The 19,458-nt window shown below is 35.3% G+C and overlaps 1 protein-coding gene across 1 annotated transcript in view; it reads left to right on the top strand.

The window, feature by feature from the left end:
- LOC136829709 (protein amalgam-like) overlaps positions 1-19,458 on the top strand; it is a 451,013-nt gene that overhangs the window by 117,450 nt on the left and 314,105 nt on the right. The window lies entirely within an intron of this gene.

Genomic DNA, 19,458 nt, shown 5'->3' with positions numbered 1-19,458 from the left:
AATAATAATATTTCTACTATTTGATCCTCAACGTTGCAATGGAATCATTTATAATAAAAACATCTGAGGAAAATAAAGTAATATAGAAATATTGAAAAGCTTGGAAAACAATCAAGATTGCTTATGACACATCAAGAAGAGAGAGAGAGAGAGAGAGAGAGAGAGAGAGAGAGAGAGAGAGAGAGAGAGAGAGATTTTCTGTAGGTGATGCATTCTATATTATTATTATTATTATTATTATTATTATTATTATTATTATTATTATTATTATTATTATTATTATTCAAAAGATAAACCACTATTCATTTGGAAAAAAAGACCACAGGTGCCATTGACTTAGAATTCAAGCTTCCAAAGAATATGGCGTTCATTTACAAGAAGTTACAGAAGGTAAAGGAAATGCAGAAAGAAGAGATCAGTTATTAGAAAAGAATAAAAGCTCAGTTAATAAACTGATAGATATAAAACGTAAATAACTTAGCCAAATACCAGGTGAACTGCTTTATGGTCATGATGCAATGCATCTTCGTTTGAACCCTTGAGGTCCTACTTACACAACAACCTCAGGGAGACTGTTCCACATTCCAAAGATTGGTTTAATTTTTCTTGGTCGTATGGTTCACGTTGGCTCTCCTCTCACGGATACCAGATCGAAGCGAGACTGTAAATGAGATATCTCTTCCTTGTTCTTAAAGGATGAGGTTCAAAATGACATATTTTAAATAATATATTACTTTCGTCCCCAGCACCCACTGGCCATTGTGTTCCACGTCCTCTGAACGTCGTTTTATGAGTATATTTTTCTTGTATTTTTTTTTTCGAGCTCTCCACAGATTCCTCGCTTTGTTATACTTCGTCAGATCTCGCCCCCTAATTATAAATAATTTAAGAAGATGTGAGGAAGCAGGAATTGCTATAATAAAAGAAAAGAGAAGAAGGGGAGATGGTGCAATAATGCCGGGAGAGTGGAAGTAAAAGGGGAATTTGACAGAGCAACAAAGGGAGGATTAGAGAAAGGAGATGAGAAAACGGAGAAGAAATGTTGGCAACTGCTTTTCCTAATTCTTCGTCTTTTCGAAGGTTTCAAATTATCCTTTGAAAGGACTTTGTCTCTCGGCTTCTAAAAACATTTATAATTATACGTACTCTCCTGTTCGTTTCCAGGAACAAGATATTATATCACAAAGATTATTAATACAATTGTCATATTATTACTCTTTGGAGGTACAAGAACGCGTGTGAGTAAGGGGATTAAAACTACCAGTTTCAACCGAAAGATAAATTCAAAAGGAATTTCATTCATTTTGTTAACAGTCTTCAAAAATACGAAAGACTTATTCAAAAAAATTTGATTCTACTTATCAATATTCCAGAACAAAAGGCCATGGAAGAATTTTTTTTTTTTTTTATTCTTTTAGATGTACCATCTCCATCTTCAAATGAGCATTGTCAATAATGATAAAATTGCACTTTTTTCCTTTTGAAGCAATATTAAAAGCCTTCCCTCTCATCAACAGCCCTAAATCATTTACTGTATAATGTAAAGTCGTGTTATCTGTATCGGAGAATTACGTAGCTTTGCGGCACTGCAAATAAATATATAGTTCATCTTTCCTTTCCGAGGATTGTTGGTGTGATTTTAAAACATTCCGGTGAACCAGACAGGTTTCTGTATATTGTGGTTTTCTGAACTTACGGCGATTCTTACTTAATATCTGTGTGTATTAGAAGCATTTACATATATTGTTTCCTTACTTTCATTTTGATTTTTTTCTTTTTACGTACAGTTATAGAAAAACGATCCACCCGATTTTCTTCATTTCAAAAATACTAAACGTTCATAAACTTACACGTATGCAGAGATAAATGATTGCTTAAAGGTTTAGTATAACGCACTGAGCATATAATCACTGACATCCACGCACATGTGCTTATATATGCATGCAAACACGCGCACACACATACGCAAATTTATGATTATTTGTGTTACATGACTGAATCATTTATATACAGAAACATCAACTACAATTATCGTTTAATATCGAATTCACTATGCCCTGGGAATGACGTACACCCAAAAGGAATTATAATTGATAAATGCATCAGCTCCGTCCAGAATCCTGGCCCTTTGGTTTATATTCACCAACAGACAAAGACAAGAGGCCGAAGCCAAGAAGCCGAACGGACATGAATACGAACGGACAAGAAGAAGTATGGACATGGTGCCGAATGGCCAGAATTCCGAATAGACAAAATGTCGAACAGACATAGATTATTTGTGTTGCATGCTTGAATCATTTATATACAGAAATATCAAGCTACAATTATCCTTAATATCGAATTCACTATGACCTGGGAATGACGTACACCCAAAAGGAGTTATAATTGATAAATGCATCAGCTCCGTCCAGAATCCCGGGCCTTTGGTTTATATGCAGCAACAGACAGTAGACTTAATCCTGGGCGAAGCAGAAGCACTTCTCAATTATACCTCCCCTGCGTGTAAGACCCGAGGCATTGTGAACTCGATATCAAATGAGATTTGTAGCTGAATATTCACAACTATATATAAAAATACTCCATCAGCTGACCAAATACAACGTTGTTCAACTTCGTTAATTGAACGGAAAGTGGCATAACAAAAGATATTCGCCCATCTGCAGTTAATGTAGTTTCAAGCCTAATGAAAAAAATCATAAAAAATATTAAAAACTGTCAACTGACAAACCGATTTCGCTTCTTTCAAATAGTTCCCAGTTCCCTTCTCCCCATTAGAATGACTTCTTCTTTATGGCTTTGGTACGAAGACAATATAATGAGAATACCCATTGCAGAAATCATTATATAGCCAGTGAGTGTATTACAGTTCTCTGAATGGACACACGATCGCTTGCAGTCAATTTACACAAAAGAATGGAACGCAAGAGAAACGTGGGAGATGTATTGCTCTTTCAATATGCAACTGAAAATCTATTGAATCCTTCCCCAAGAAGAGAAGGGCAGATGTGTATATATATATATATATATATATATATATATATATATATATATATATATATATATATATATATATATATATATATATATATATATATATATATATATATATATATATATATATATATATATATATATATATATATATATATATATATATATATATATATACATACATATCTAACAAAAGGAGTCCATAAAAATGCCAAGAGGTAGAAAGTTAATGCAACATATTTCGGAGAAGAACTCTCCCTCGACAGGCAAGTATGAATGAAATAAGAGTTACAGAAAAGCGGTATTTATCTCAAGAGTTCCAGAGGTCAGCCGTTACGCCACTCCAGTTGATAGCTTCTTAATCTTCTTAATCGCTGGCTGGAGGAAGATTTTATCTATAATATCTGAGTCCCAAGCTCCTCTGAGAGGTTCATTGTATTTCTTTGTTTAATCAGTGGTGATTCTACCATCTGGCTTTTGAAATGACAATTGCTGCTAAAAATTGTAGGTGAAAAATTCCAGTTTATTCTGTGCTTATGGCTATTTATGTGGTTAAAAATAGCTGAGCTCTGTTGTAAACCGATATAGGATTGGTCACAGTCGAGGCAAGGGATTTCGTAAGCTCCTGTTTCTTTATGGGGACTGCCTTTTGTTGGACGTTAATCAGGGATTTGGCTAAGGTATTTGGGTAGATAGAAACAAAAGGGTTAGAGTTTCCAAATGTCTGTGTCAACGTCAATTTTGATTTTATTGTTGGGCGTCTCTCTGGTTTTGTTTTGAGGGGGACGGTGTTTATGGATCGCTTTCTCATGTATATGGTCAGGTACTTTAAAAATGCAGCTGCTTATGGATTAGTTCAATTTCCTTTTCCAGGAAATCCAGGGAGCAAACCCATAAGGCTCTTAAGAATAAATTTCTGGCTACGACAAAAAAAAAAAAGCATACCTTAGTTTAACCAGACCACTGAGCTGATTAACAGCTCTCCTAGAGAGGTTGGCCCGAAGGATTAGATTTCTTTTACGTGGCTAAGAACTAATTGGTTGCCTAGCAACGCGACCTACAGCTTATTGTGGAATCCGAACCACATTATAGCGAAAAATTAATTTCTATCACCAGAAATATATTCCTCTTATTCTTCACTGGCCGGTCGGAGATTCGAACTCGCGGCCAGCAGAGTGCTAGCTGAGAACGGAACCCACTCGGCCAACGACAATCTTGATAGAAATGTCATGATAACTAAAATAGTGGACGTGAAAGTGAAAATGTTGGTTTTCTGTACAAAGTAAATTTGAATTCTGTCGTGTCTCTAATTATTAAAACGTCAAGAAAAGGAATTTTGTTGTCTGTTTCCCATTCAACTTTGAATTTGATGGTAGGCACTAAGGCATTTAATTTTGGAAGAAATCCGTTGAAATTGCCCCACCTATTATCCCAAAATGTTAGGATATCAGCCACATATCTCACCCACAGCATGTCTTTAGGTTTTTATTGCATATATATATATATATATATATATATATATATATATATATATATATATATATATATTTATATATATATAAACATATATATATATATATATATATATATATATATATATATATATATATAAAATATATATATATATATATATATATATATATATATATATATATATATATATATATATATATATATGTACCAATATAAATACACATAAATACAATATATATGTATATATACATATATGTATGTACATATATGTATATATATATATATATATACATGTATATATACATATATGACTATTGGATAATATACATATATACATGTTTATACACACACATTATATATATGTGTGTGTGTCATATATACATATACATATATATACACACACAAACACATATATAACATACATATATAAACATATATACATATACATACATAGTCTTTTAACTGTTGAATTGTGGATTAGCACCTGGGCAAAAACTTCCACAACATCAGCTGTCGTAAACACCAACAGAGAGCATTTCCAAAATGTGTTAAAACCTCATAGAATACGACCATGTTTGCCTCCATCTCATACGCTCTCTTTCGCTTTCTGGATGGCAAGGCCCTTCCTTTCCTATACCTCCTCCGCTCAGTTTATCAGCGTTTTTCTAGGTCTTCCTTTTCTCTTTCCATCTTTCCATCCATTATTTTTTTCACTTGTCTATCGTGTTCATTCTTTCCATACATGCACATATTTCATATATATTTTCATAAGTATAATATATATATATATATATATATATATATATATATATATATATATATATATATATATATATATATATATATATATATATATATATATATATATATATATATACACAAATCTTAGATACGCACTTCACTGATAAGGGTAAACCGTTCACAGGACAAACACTGCCAAGGTCATTTAATGCCAAACAAGTGTAGGTATTTCGCTCCGACATCTCCCTCGTCAGCTGCTTCATGAACTCACTAAAAGGCTCATCTGTTCCATAACGAGCTCTTATTCACAGGCCGTCCTTCACCTAATTTTGCATCTCCTCTCCACCTTTCCACTGCTTATTCTTTTTTTTTTTTGCACAGAGATTTCTCGCGCTCTAATCCTGTCCTTCATTTCCAAAGGAAATAGTTTTCTTCAGCGTATCTTCAACTAATCTTTCCGTGCAACAAACCATTCAAAAATAATTTATTACATCTTTTATCGATGATGTCCTTCGAGACGCATTTCTATTCCTCAGTTCCTCACACTTTCAAGGCTTCTTTTTCCATGCGGACACTGCAAAGACGACTTGGCAAAATTGGGTCTGGCATTTCTTAAATTCTCTTATTCTAATGCAACTGCAATTTTCGCTTTCGCTTTCCTTTCTCTGCTTATTCCGTCACGAACTTTGCTATTCTTATGATTATTCATACATATAGCATTACCGTTTTCATACCAAATTTCTTATACAAGAAATATTGGACACAACGTCCTCTCCTACATTCGCCCTCCTCTCACGATTAAACCTTGTTTTCTAGTGACTCAAACCTTAACATGGATACATCTCTCTCTCTCTCTCTCTCTCTCTCTCTCTCTCTCTCTCTCTCTCTCTCTCTCTCTCTCTCTCTCTCATACTCAATATATACATGTATATGTATATCACAGGCAAAAAAGTGATGAAATCGCAAAATGGGCAGTAAAGCCCAGCCACAAGAGACAGATGTGGAGGTCAGGGGATATAGCCTATAGGAAGGGATAGGCTTTACTCCGCAACCTGATAAATTATGATGAAAGCTAAAAGTAGAAGTAGGTGTCTTTACTCAATCAGTATAGAAAGCGAGTGCCATCATAATACGCATATTGAATAGGCTTCGGTGTACACGACCCACCGCTGATGATGTGAAAATTATGCAAGAGCGCCTGGTTCCAGTACCACCCAACATTGCGCGGCCCAGGTACTCGTTGAACATTGCTCTACTCTCCGCAACAGCAACAGTCAGGATGAGTTCACCGTATTATTCTCGAAGGGAAAGAAGGAAAAAGAAGAAAAAAAAATGTTACCCACAAAGAAGCGTTACGTTTATATGATCGCACGCTTCTAAGTGGATACATTTGCTATATGTCTTCAAATTGTATTTCTTGAAGAAGTGCCAGTGTGTATCGCTTCACGTATGGTTAGCGTTGTGCGCATACAATGGCACTTGCTTTCTATACTGATTGAGAAAAAACTCCCACTTCGACTTTTCGCTTTCATCATAATTCATCAGGTTGCGGAGTAAGGCCCTACGTCCTGCCCCTTCCTTTGTATCCCCTGACCTCCATATATGTCTCTATGGCTGGGCTTTACCACCCCTTTTGTGATTTCATCCCTTTTTTTTGCTGTGATTTCAGTTCCATTTGTGATTTCAGTTCTTATTTGCAATGTCAACGCCTTAAAAAATGTAGTAACAAAGGAATGGATTGTTTAATTTTCTTAGACCTATGTGGCTTCTCCGTGATTGTAATCAGCTCAGTTCGTTTGCTACCTATTATACATGTGTGTGAAAACATTCTAACTGTTGAGGCTCTTTATTTATGGAAGGTCAACGATCGCAAAAACCAAAACCGCGTAGGTAAATTTAACGTAGGTGATAATTTTCACTTACGTTAGTTGACAGTAAGTCAGCCAGCTTCTCCTTACACCACTTACTATTCACACACATTAAGAAAACGGCGTCTCTTCTAATGTACCTGAGCACCAGGAAATTTGAATTTGGGGGCTACTTTGAATGGCCCACTGTACCTTTAAAATTCATTACTTTAACAAACAAACCCCGAAAGGCACCCCTCTAGAATACGAGCTTTCACAAAATCTAAGTTTCACGGCTGTATCTTTTACAGTTCTCGCTCCACATATATGTTAGGCCCCTCACCCTCCCACCCACCCATCCCCCACCACATCTCCTGAAAGCCAAAAACCGACATCTGGATCTCCGGAACGGCAGAGCGGATGTCGATGAAATTTGGCACGATTAGAGACCTTAGCGGGAAACATCTAAAGCCAGAGTTTCATCCCGATCGAAAGTTATAAAGGGCCAAAGTCGGCGTTTTTATGTATTCTGGCTGGCTGGGATTTACTGAGCGCTAATTACCGTGGCGGTTGATATATATATGTAAACATATATTTACATATATATATATACATATACATACATGTATACAAATATATAAATTACATATATATATATATATATATATATATATATATATATATATATATATATATATATATATATATATATATATATATATATATATATATATATATATATATATATATATATATATATATATATATATATATATATATATATATATATATATATATATATTTCTACCTCACATCCTAAGCGACCCCCGATCTTTCAAGTGAGATTCCAGGGAATTGGCAATTCTTCCACGAAAGTCATAACAGAAGTTGGATCCTAAGTAATACGTACATGAGGTTTTTCCCGACCCAACAGCGAACGAATTGCTAACATTTCATTCGACTTGCCCCTTCATCGTGAAAAATGATGGAAATGAACACATGGGAACTTGCTTCACTAAAGTAAATTTCTGCCTGACATTGGGACCGAACCCCGGTCTTTCATGCGTTGAGGAATTGTAAATGCCTTGATTCTCACTTGAAAGACCGGTGTTGACTCCGATGTGAGGCATAAATTGATTTCTGTGAAACACGATCTCTTGTGTTTATTTCCAACACACGCACAACACACACACACACACACACACATATATATATATATATATATATATATATATATATATATATATATATATATATATATATATATATATATATATATATATATATATATATATATATATAATATATATGACAGTCAGAAGATACGACCGAAGCGATTTCGTGAGATGTTTATTCCCGCATTGTCGGAGCGCAAATGAGACTCGGTGTGGAAGAATGATAAAAGGTAAATACAAAAACAAAAAATAACAGATGATTAATTGCCGAAAGGTAATAAAGAAAGAGATCATTCAGTATAATCCGACGTAATTTGATCTCAATATGAAACTGCATAATGTTAAGACAAATATATATACTTAATGTTAAGATAAATATATATACATATAAATATACTGTGTGTATATATATACATATATATATATATATATATATATATATATATATATATATATATATATATATATATATATATATATATATATATGTGTGTGTGTGTGTGTGTGTGTGTGTGTGTGTCAGTGTGTGTATATGTGTGTACGTGTGTGTTGGAAATAAACACATGAGAACGTGTTTCACAGAAATAAATTTCTGCCCCACATCAGGGAGCGAACACAGGTCTTTCAAGTGAGAGTCAAGGATATATATATATATATATATATATATATATATATATATATATATATATATATATATATATATATATACATATATATACATACATACAGTATATATATATATATATATATATATATATATATATATATATACATATACATACATATATATGTATATATATATATATATTTAATTCATATTTATATTCTAGAGCCATACAATCACTTGCATCACGACCCGCTTTACACAAAGACCCATTATTCATGTCTACCATTCCTTTTGAAATGTTCCCTTTCCAATCTGGAAAAGTGTTCATCAGCGAGTTCCATTGTCTCATCTATTCTTTCCACCGCTTTTTATGAAAGACTTCCTCCTACCAACCTATTCTTCACATTCACGAATTTGAGATGATGCAGCAAAATGTATGTCTTTTCCCTCATCTCCAAATCCCCCTTTGTAGTTTTCTCCTAACCCCCAAATTATTTTTCCCGTGGGCTGTCGGCTAATTTGATCAACTTGCCCACCCTCCATCTTTTTAATTTCGTTTCAAGAAATTCATTTCGTATTGTGGCACGACTGTCATGGCCATCAGAAAAGCATCAGTCAAGGTTTTCCTTTTTTTTTTTTTTAAATTGGAGAATATTTCTCATTTTTCAACCAATGAAAGTTTCTCTTGACAAAAGGGTAAATGTTTTACAGCTCTCCATGAACCTTTATTTCTTCTAGTTTGAATAAGCTTCAGTATTTTTAAACTCTTGGGTAAAACAGTTTAATCCGGGATCCGTTGCTTTGTTGCTTTTCTCAATATTTTCCTACGCTATGATAGCATGGGGTTTTTAATCCAAAGCGTCATATCTGATTCACCCGCCCAGTGAATCATATGTCGATGAATATGTTATCTCTCTCTCTCTCTCTCTCTTGTCACTCATCATCATCTCTCACCAGGCGGTTCTCTTGTCGGGTTTTACTTGTTGCTGTTGGCAGTTGAGCTGCCTATCTGGAATTGTGATTCCTGGAACATCTGGGCTTTAAATGGTGGCTTGAGTAGGTAGTTTGAAACTGCCTGAGAAATGAAATATCATCTCAGTGTATATAATAGGTGTCCCTAACACAAAGTGTTCTGCTCCGGATATTCGTTTGTGTGTATGTCATGGGTCTGAAGACGTCTTTGCAGAAATGGGGACGCACAACTAAAATATCGGTGTGTTATGAACTGCTGTAAAGAATTGCTCGTATATTTCTCTATGCCAGGGACGACAACAGCTATACGTAGTTACATAGAGTAAATCTCTGACCACACACTCTTTCAAGTGCCACTCTCTCTTCCCTCTCTGTGCGAGATTTTTAACTTCTTGATGAACTTCATAATAACCAGTGGTCTGGACACTGAATTTCTCCAGGTTTCAACAATTGCAATTTTGTTACGAAAATATTAATTGTTGGTTAAAAGCGGCCAGATATGGTCTAGTTTACTGTTGTTGGACTTCCTGGTACGTCAATATTTGACTACCTGAAATAACTACTGTCGTTGATTTTATGAAAAATGATGTTTCCCTGCGTGTGCGCCTGTGTGTATGCGGTTGTTGAGCCTTTTTGAGCAAGTGTGTAGTATGATAGTAAAACATAAATGAAAAAAAATCGGGCAAAACATTTGAAATTAATTATCCGTGGTGTATATGGCACCAGGACGACTAAAGAGCAAGAGAGATATGCCAACAATTGATGTTAAATAAGAAACATCAGGTTACGAGAAAAAAGAACTGTGACATTTTTGATTTCTCCAAAAGCCTGGGAGGAAGGAAAAGAGGGGGACCTACAAAGGGCTAATGAAGGGATTCTGTTATTGACGATGAGAGCGCTGGATGAAGTGTGTGCTTTAAGACATTTCTCAAGGGATTGAGGATAAAAGCCGCTGTGATTTTTGCCTTGTTTCTCTTAGGGGAAACGAAGAGAATAATCTAATTTAGACACGCGTTACCTATAAGAAACGACCTTCAGTAACATAAATAAGGGTGAAATTATTTTGCACATTTTTCCTCAGCTCATTCATAACATCAGACAAAACAAAACGGTTCAAAGAGACGAAGAAACCACACACACGCGCTGGCAAAGGATTGAGAGAGAGAGAGAGAAAGAGAGAGAGAGAGAGAGAAGGGGGGGGGGGTGTTGGTAGGGGCTGAGGAAAATGCAAATTTGATGAAAACCCTGTGGCTCGAGCCTCATCTTCAATTCCAGGAGTAACCAGGATTTATCATCCCGACGAAGCCAATGTTGGTAATGGAGAAGCTGTCGGGTCTAAGCCCCGGGGGTAAAATCGCCGGCGTCTGGTTGATGTACAAAATCGTTAGCTCATCCTTAACTGATAGCTGGCTTTAGTTCTATCGCAGATGGGGGCGACGAGGCCTCTCGCTTTGCTTGGCGAAACCGCATCGTATGGAATTAGCGTACACATTGGAAAGGATTTGTCTGGGTTTGAATCAAAGGAGACATATTAGAAGTTTACCTTTTTATAGAAAAGGCATCTTGTTTGTCAGACTCATTATAAGGAGTATATCAAGAAAACCAATTTATGACGCACACAGCCCCATATATATATATATATATATATATATATATATATATATATATATATATATATATATATATATATATATACTGTATATAAATATATATGTATGTATGTATGTATATATATATATATATATATATATATATATATATATATATATATATATATAAAAATGTATGGATGTATGTGTATACATATATATACAAATACATTATATGTATGTACACACACATATGTATATATATACTATATATATATATATATATATATATATATATATATATATATATATATATATATATATATATATATATATATATATATATATATATATATATATATATATATATATATATATATATGTGTGTGTGTGTGTGTGTGTGTGTGTGTGTGTGTGTGGGTGTGTGTGTGTGAGTACGTATGTGTGTAAATTATGTAATGCATGCATACTTACGCACAATGACATAAAAAGTCACATACCTGCATGCATACTAATTATTTCAATAAAATATAAACAAAGCAACTAAAACCAATTATCCAGGCGCAAAATCTGCCACAAATTAGCCTGTATATGAAAGGTCATACTATCTTGAAAGAGTTTCAGCTTTTACGTAAATTAATGTTGATGTCCGGCCAACAACTGTACTTAGTAGATAAAAAAAATGTTAATATTACGATTATCTTTAGTAGTATCATTATCCCTTTCTCCTTACAGGTGAGATCCTAGGCATTAGACTTCCCTTTCTTTGCAAATTTTTTAGATGAGATTGCAAGCCCTACATCCCCCTCCATCCTGACTGAAATCTACTAAAGCTGACTGACTACCAGATACACAGTTCCATTCCTCAGGGCAAAAGAGACACAGTGACATTCAAATGAATGTGTCGAAACTTTTCTACACACGTTATTATAACCAAACTTAACCGTCGTGAAGTTAATGTTTCGTCTAAACTACTATTATTATTCTTCTTTACATGAAAATGGACAGGATGGTAACCCTATTGTTCCCGATTTATTTGAATGAAATGATTATGGGCTTCACCTAGAACAGAATATAATTTAAGTCAAAGGCCAAGTACTGGGATCTATAAGGTCATTCAGCGTTGAAAAGTGTAACCGAAAGAAAACCTCGCCGTTGCATTATGAAATAATTGTTAGAGGGGTGGAAAGTCAGATGGAAGAAAGAGAATATGAACGGAGGTATAGTAAAAGGAATGAGAGAAGTTGCTGCTAGGGGCCGAGGGGACGCTGCAAGAACCCATAAGTAATGCGTACTTTGCACCCTACGGGAGGCCTTCATTTATTTTCAAGGTCATGAGGTAAAAAAATTGGCAAAAATCATCGTCAATCAGACAAAATTCATCTCAATATAATAATTTCAAATAGTTTATAATATTGTTGTCTCATTTACCTGTCACCTTCCAATGATATGTCACCCGAAGGCCTGAAACATCTTTACAATGGCAGAATATGTTGCATGGACATTTCATTTCAAAAGATTTTGGTGAAACATGAGAACTAGAAGTGACAAGATTTGCGACGTTCAGCGACGTTCGCCCCTCCACTGAGCTGGTGAGACTCTCGGCGTCTGAATACTAACTCCTGAAAGAAACAGCCGCATTGTGAAATGTAACACCTGCTTCAGATGATAACGGTCAACTTTCAATTTTTTCCCCCTGATAATGGAAATTGCTAATTTCTGTTATATCTGGAACAATGACCCTGTCATAATCGTCAATTACGATCATTCAATTTTTCTTACTGATTGATGAGAATTAATGCGACGCCTACACCTAATTTAAAACAATTAATATGCCCTACATACCAGGATTCTAATTTATTCATAATGAAAAGTATTTACACTACACATCCGAACCTTTAATGAGGCAACCGTAACAGTCTCATGCATGACGAAGCTTGCTAATAATGACAATGATAATCACGCGACAATAATGCCAATTTACAAGGTCTTAATTACCATTACATCGCCTCAACCGCAAATAACTCAAAAGTCCTCTTGGCTGGATCACAAAATCCGAGTTTCAGTCCACGTTAAACATGCTGTCGCTTTTATGAAATGGAAACGGGTGCAAAAATATTAAAAAGATTAGGGGGACTCGCGGATTAAAAGCGCGCGAGAGGAGAGCTGCTGCCGCTGATGGTCCGGTGATTTTTTTCATCAGATGTGATGAAAACCTGGACACCCATCACGAAATTGATGATGTCGTGGCCCATCATCTGATGGCGGAGAGGTTTCTCCCCCCCCCAAAGCCATCCATCATGAGCCTGCGAATCATCAGTCTAAATCAACGAAGGTTTCTGGGTCTCTGTTTTCCCGTTGGTTTGTTGTTGTTGTTGTTGCGGTGTTTTGTTTCCTGTTGTTGTTGTTGTTGTTGTTTTTGTTGTTCAGTTCCCTCTTTTTCATCTGAATATACTATATCTGTGCCTGAGTTAATAACTCAGTTAATAACTATTTTCAGTTTTGATAAACAGCAAAGCGTTAGTCTTTTATTCCCATAAATTAAATCAAAGGAAATCCGCAAATAAGTAGTTATGATATATAATATAAAGAGAAAGACTGATGATAAAACGAAGGCCACGTCGTGTCAAACAACGATAAAACCTTGTCTCGTCTCCCGATGGAAGAAAACTTTGCGGTGTTCCGAATAATGGAGGGCGTCCAAGTGGGTGGAGTTCGGCGCGAAAGAAGAAGTTTGTAAACAATTAGCTCTCTCGCTCCGCTAAGTCCACACAAGAAACGCGACGCATCTCAGAGAAAAACACGAACGTTAAGATTTATCCAACGTGAAAGTTGTATACAAAGAGAAGCGGCCCGATGCAGAGAAGGGTTTGCAACCATCTAAAATGATGGAAAGGCTCTGAAGCGGGATACATGAGATTACAGCTGTCAGGAAGACAGAAAACTCCTCATTCAGCTCTGGCTAAGAGGAATACAAATGAAGGTTTCCCATTCGCAAAATGAATGAGGTTAGTCTTGAATACATAAGCAACCCGTGCTGGTGAAAGAAAATGGGTTTTTGGATGGCGTTTTGCAGAGCAACAGCTAACATAGAATAAGTAAGGTAAGGGTGACATGAAAAGTTCACCTTTTATCATAGAATAATTAACTAATTAGAGATAAGCAAAAATGTGTAGCACAGGATATTTCAAATAAAAGGCTGTTTTAATGTAAAGGAAGTAATCACAGTCTGTATTCTGTGATTTCATTAAATTTCCATGATCACAAAGGGGAAAAGGCATAGATATTGAAGGAAAAGAGAGGTCTGATGTGAACCCCTGGACTCTGAAACCAGCAGAGACTTCGCCAACACTGTGGTTGAGACACATGGTATTATTATTAATAACAGAAATAGTGCAGGGTACAGATTGCAGTAACTGACTTTGCCAGTACCAGGACCATATGCAACTGTTGCTGTTGCAGCTGCTACAATAAATTATTATGTTGCAAATGAACATAGTAGATGAACATATACATAATTTTAATACAGCAGTTTCCAAAACCCTCCCATCTTTAATTGCTAACATCTAAAACCAGTGTTGATTATCTAGTCCTTGACGTTACTTAGTTTTCTAGCAGCAAATCTGTTGTTTCTCTTCCACTTGGTTCTACGTGAGGACGTTTTCCCTTTAAGAGGACCGCGTCCTCTTACGCTGATACCAAGCTGTGGTACGCCTCCCCCCCTTTCTGTCTCTCTCTCTCTCTCTCTCTCTCTCTCTCTCTCTCTCTCCAGTAGCTATTGTCTTTCTTATATTGACGAAATATTTAGTACAAGGCTAAAAGAAATTGAAAAATTAACATATGACAATTAATCAGGAAAATAACTCCATTTGTACTACCAACATGTTTGTATTAAAATATATTCCAATTTTCCTCTTTTTGTCTTGTAAATAAAAATTGGCGTTTCCATGGGTAAACATTTCATGATTTTGTACATCTGGCGAATATTTTGTGATTTAGGCTGTAACCTAATATCAATTTATCTCTTAACTTTACATCCAGTTGACATAAACAGTAACTATACCTTTTTTAATTTTGGCATACAAAAAGGATCTGATGGGGTATGTTATGATTTAAAATAGCTTCATATCAAAATCAATGCATGATATATTATTAATAATTTCTTTAAAAAATTCACAGTTTTCGTTAACAACGGATTGACAAGCTGCAGAAATATTAGTCTTTTCAACACTGTGTCAGTGGCGTAGCTGGCACTCCATCAGCTGGGGGGCCTAGGTAGGGACAAGATATTTTTTTTGGGGTGGCCAAAAAAAATTACACAAACCTAATTTACCAATTCTGTAATTAGTAGAATATACTATTCTCGAATATATATATCCATGTGAATGAAGGAAAATAATTGTATTAGTAATTAGTAAAGCTGCATTTGAAATTATAGGGCTTAATTTGCAACTCTTCTTATATCCAAATGTATCAAATACTGTAAGGGTTAAAGTTTAGCTTCAAAGGCAATTTCAACTGGGGGGGGCGTTGGGGGGAAGCCCCCCCATAGCGACGGCACTGTAACTGCATTAGGAAATGAATAATGGAACTAAAAAATGGACGTTATTTAAATATTCAATTAAGAATGTTATTTAGGACATCCATGGAATAAGATGGCTTCAGAAACATTGTCTAGTAAACCAAGGGAGGAGTATGGAAGTGTGTTATTGAGAAAGTCAGACAGATAAAAGTCTTGATACTTGAAGAACACTGCAGTCTTAGTCCTGAAATAGTACCAGATATTAATGAAGGATGGGAATTGTTGTTGTAACGCATTGGATACAAGAAACAGGTTATGGAAAGAAATGAATTTGCCCAGACCCAACAATATGGCTTCAGTCCATCTTTTCCGTAGCAATTTCTGTTTGTAAACCTTCAGATCCACCTACAGTATCGATCAGCCATATTACGAATTTACTGTAGAAATAAACTGATGATAAATAACGAGAAGCAAAGGGATCAAGTGTATATTTTTCATATAGTTTTAGAAATCACAGTAATGAATATACCGTAATCTTCGAAAATCGCTCTTTGGATCAAACTCTGTTAATGATAAGTCTAAATTATAATATGATGGTTAACAGCGTCTGTCACAATTTCAAGAGAAAGACCACACTGTTCTTTAACTATCAAGACTTCTGTTTGATTTGCTCTGTCAACATACTTCCATACACTTTCCCTGGTCTCTTAGACAATGTTTCGTCTCCTCGGCTTAAATATCCACTGTCTTTTCTTTACATTCTAAATCTAAGGGAAACGTATCCCTCTTCTCTACTAGCTGGAGACTAGTTCATTAAGGCAGGTCCTTACCCAGGACCTCTCAAAGGGAGGGCATTTGAAATAAAAATGTCATAACATGTTTTGATAATTTTATACCATGGGTATATCGTGTGTCAAATATAGTATATTACAGAGGAACTAAATGGGCAACATGCTGTCGTCATCTACGTTTCATGAACTTTCGTTCTTCTCTGTGACCTTCAATGACCGTCAAGGACAAAATATCGCTGGTCGTTCGTGAAACAGTGTTTTAATTTTTTATATAACTTATAGGTTTTTATATTATTTTTCTATATCACAATATGGTTAAATCTCTTACATAATGTGTATAAATCAGTTTTTTGTGTTTATATTATGAATCTCATTTAATTTCCTAATTCGATCCCAGCTAGCACGTCCTTGTTTCAAGATCTACCATACACAACCTGGTCAGCCACTTAATTACTACTCTTCTCACCCTCGAGCAAAAGCATCAGAGCCTTTCCTCTATTAATTCTTAAGCCATCTGTTTTCCTCCTTACATCATCTATAGTTATTTCTGTAACCCTTGTTAGTTTCACGGGGCTTCTTCCACTTGTGTATTCAACACCCTGCCTTTCTAACATCCTCGGCAGGGGCCACCCTTTGAAAACTTGTTCTCTGCAAGCACCCTTGGAAAAATCTATCAACTCATAAACCTTTTCCACTGAGCTTCATTCTCTATAACACCACTTTATTTTTCTCATTAAGGTTCTTTATCATTTTCAACCTTAACATTTGGTCACCCCTCACCTTTGCCTTCCCTCTCTTTCGCCCTGAATTCCCCATTTCTCTCTACACACGCTGTTTCTGCCGATTTATTTCTGCAATATTGTTATGTAATTTATATTCTATCCTTGCACACATACATACATACATACATACATACATACATACATACATACATACATACATACATACATACATATACATATATACATATATATATATATATATATATATATATATATATATATATATATATATATATATATATATATATATATATATATATATATATATATATATATAGATTTACACACAGAATTTATTTTTACCTAAGGTTTTGATATATATATATATATATATATATATATATATATATATATATATATATATATATATATATATATATATATCAAAACCATAAGTGAAAAAATGCTGTGTGTAAATCCTAGTTTGTTTCTGACTTTATTTCAAAGCCACTGAAGAAGGACTGATGCATAGTGAAATACACACACACACACACACACACACACACACATATATATATATATATATATATATATATATATATATATATATATATATATAAATATTATATATGTATGTATATATACATATATAATATATATTATACTCACAAATATAGAGGACAGTTAATCTATTTTCCATTGCTCGTACGCAAAAAAGACATAACACCATTAGACTCTTTCACATCTGATTCCTTTCCTCCGAAATCCCATGGCCGAATCATTCCTCAGGGTCATTCCACGCCGAGGAAATTGTTTGGAAGAAGGCACAAATTTTACGTGCGACCTGATAAGCGGAGCCCTTGCACGTGTACCAATTTTCCGCGGATTTTTATCAAAGGCCCTCTAAAAGTTTGGTGGCTATCAACATCGCATTACCTCCGGGTCATTGACTCATCACAATGCCAGCCTCCAGTTGGCTCTCGTGCGAGGCAGGTTTGGAAAAGTCGATCTTCTTTTTTTGCCTCAGATTCCCTCCCAGTCAATATACCCCAGAATTCGTTCCATTTTCGGGTGGCGTAATATTCTGTCGCTGCTGGGAAAGGATTCGTCATGGATGTACAGGAGGCGTTCCTTCTGGTCCTACTTCATCCCTACCCCTCCCCCCCTCTCTCCCTTCCTTTTCTTCTCTCTCTCTCTCTCTCTCTCTCTCTCTCTCTCTCTCTCTCTCTCTCTCTCTCTCTCTCTCTAGGAATCATTGTACAGAATGAATCGTAATCTCTCTCTCTCTCTCTCTCTCTCTCTCTCTCTCTCTCTTGCACCTTCTCTCTCTTTTAGTTTCTTCAGCTTATCACAAACAGGATTAGTGCTACAATGAAATTTGACAAATACTAAACAAAAACAAACTCCTTCCTTCCTTCTCGACCCTTTCTCCCTTCTTTCCTCTTTTCCTCTTTTCGACTCCCTTCCACTTTAATCATCTTTTCCACTTTTAAATCAACCTCACAAATGATATTGGTAGGATGACCACCGTCACATATCGACCAGTGCAATGTCCTCTACTTCTTAATATTTATAGCTGAACCTATATCTTAGCCCGTAATAACTAAGAGGGACCCTCACTTCCTCTTAAAACAAAAGTTTTAATTCTTACGTATAATATATCCTTCTAAGGGAACGCTTAAGAAACCATAAATTATGCACGTATCCTTAAAATTATTTCAGCCAAGAGGGGAAGTTTAAAGCAGATTTATGTCTCTCTTGTCATTTGAGAACAGAGACCTGCAAAGCAAATATGGGTTATACTAATATAAATATCAATTCTACATAAAGAGAAAAGTATCTATGCATGAACAGATGTTATTTCTTCTCTTGTTTCTATAAAACAACCTCATGAACGATTAGCTGTCAATATGATTATGTCATGAACAAGTTTCTTCTCTGTCATAAAACGCAAGAATCCCGGGCGCAATCAGCGCAGACGCAAAGTTTATATTGGCAGCTGATGATGATAGCTCGCGTGCACCTGCG

This window comes from Macrobrachium rosenbergii, chromosome 45 (genome assembly GCF_040412425.1).
Source record: "Macrobrachium rosenbergii isolate ZJJX-2024 chromosome 45, ASM4041242v1, whole genome shotgun sequence".
NCBI classification, from domain to species: Eukaryota; Metazoa; Arthropoda; class Malacostraca; order Decapoda; family Palaemonidae; genus Macrobrachium; species Macrobrachium rosenbergii.
The sequence above is the reverse complement of the archived record's forward strand: the minus strand, read 5'-3'. Positions and strand labels throughout refer to the sequence as shown.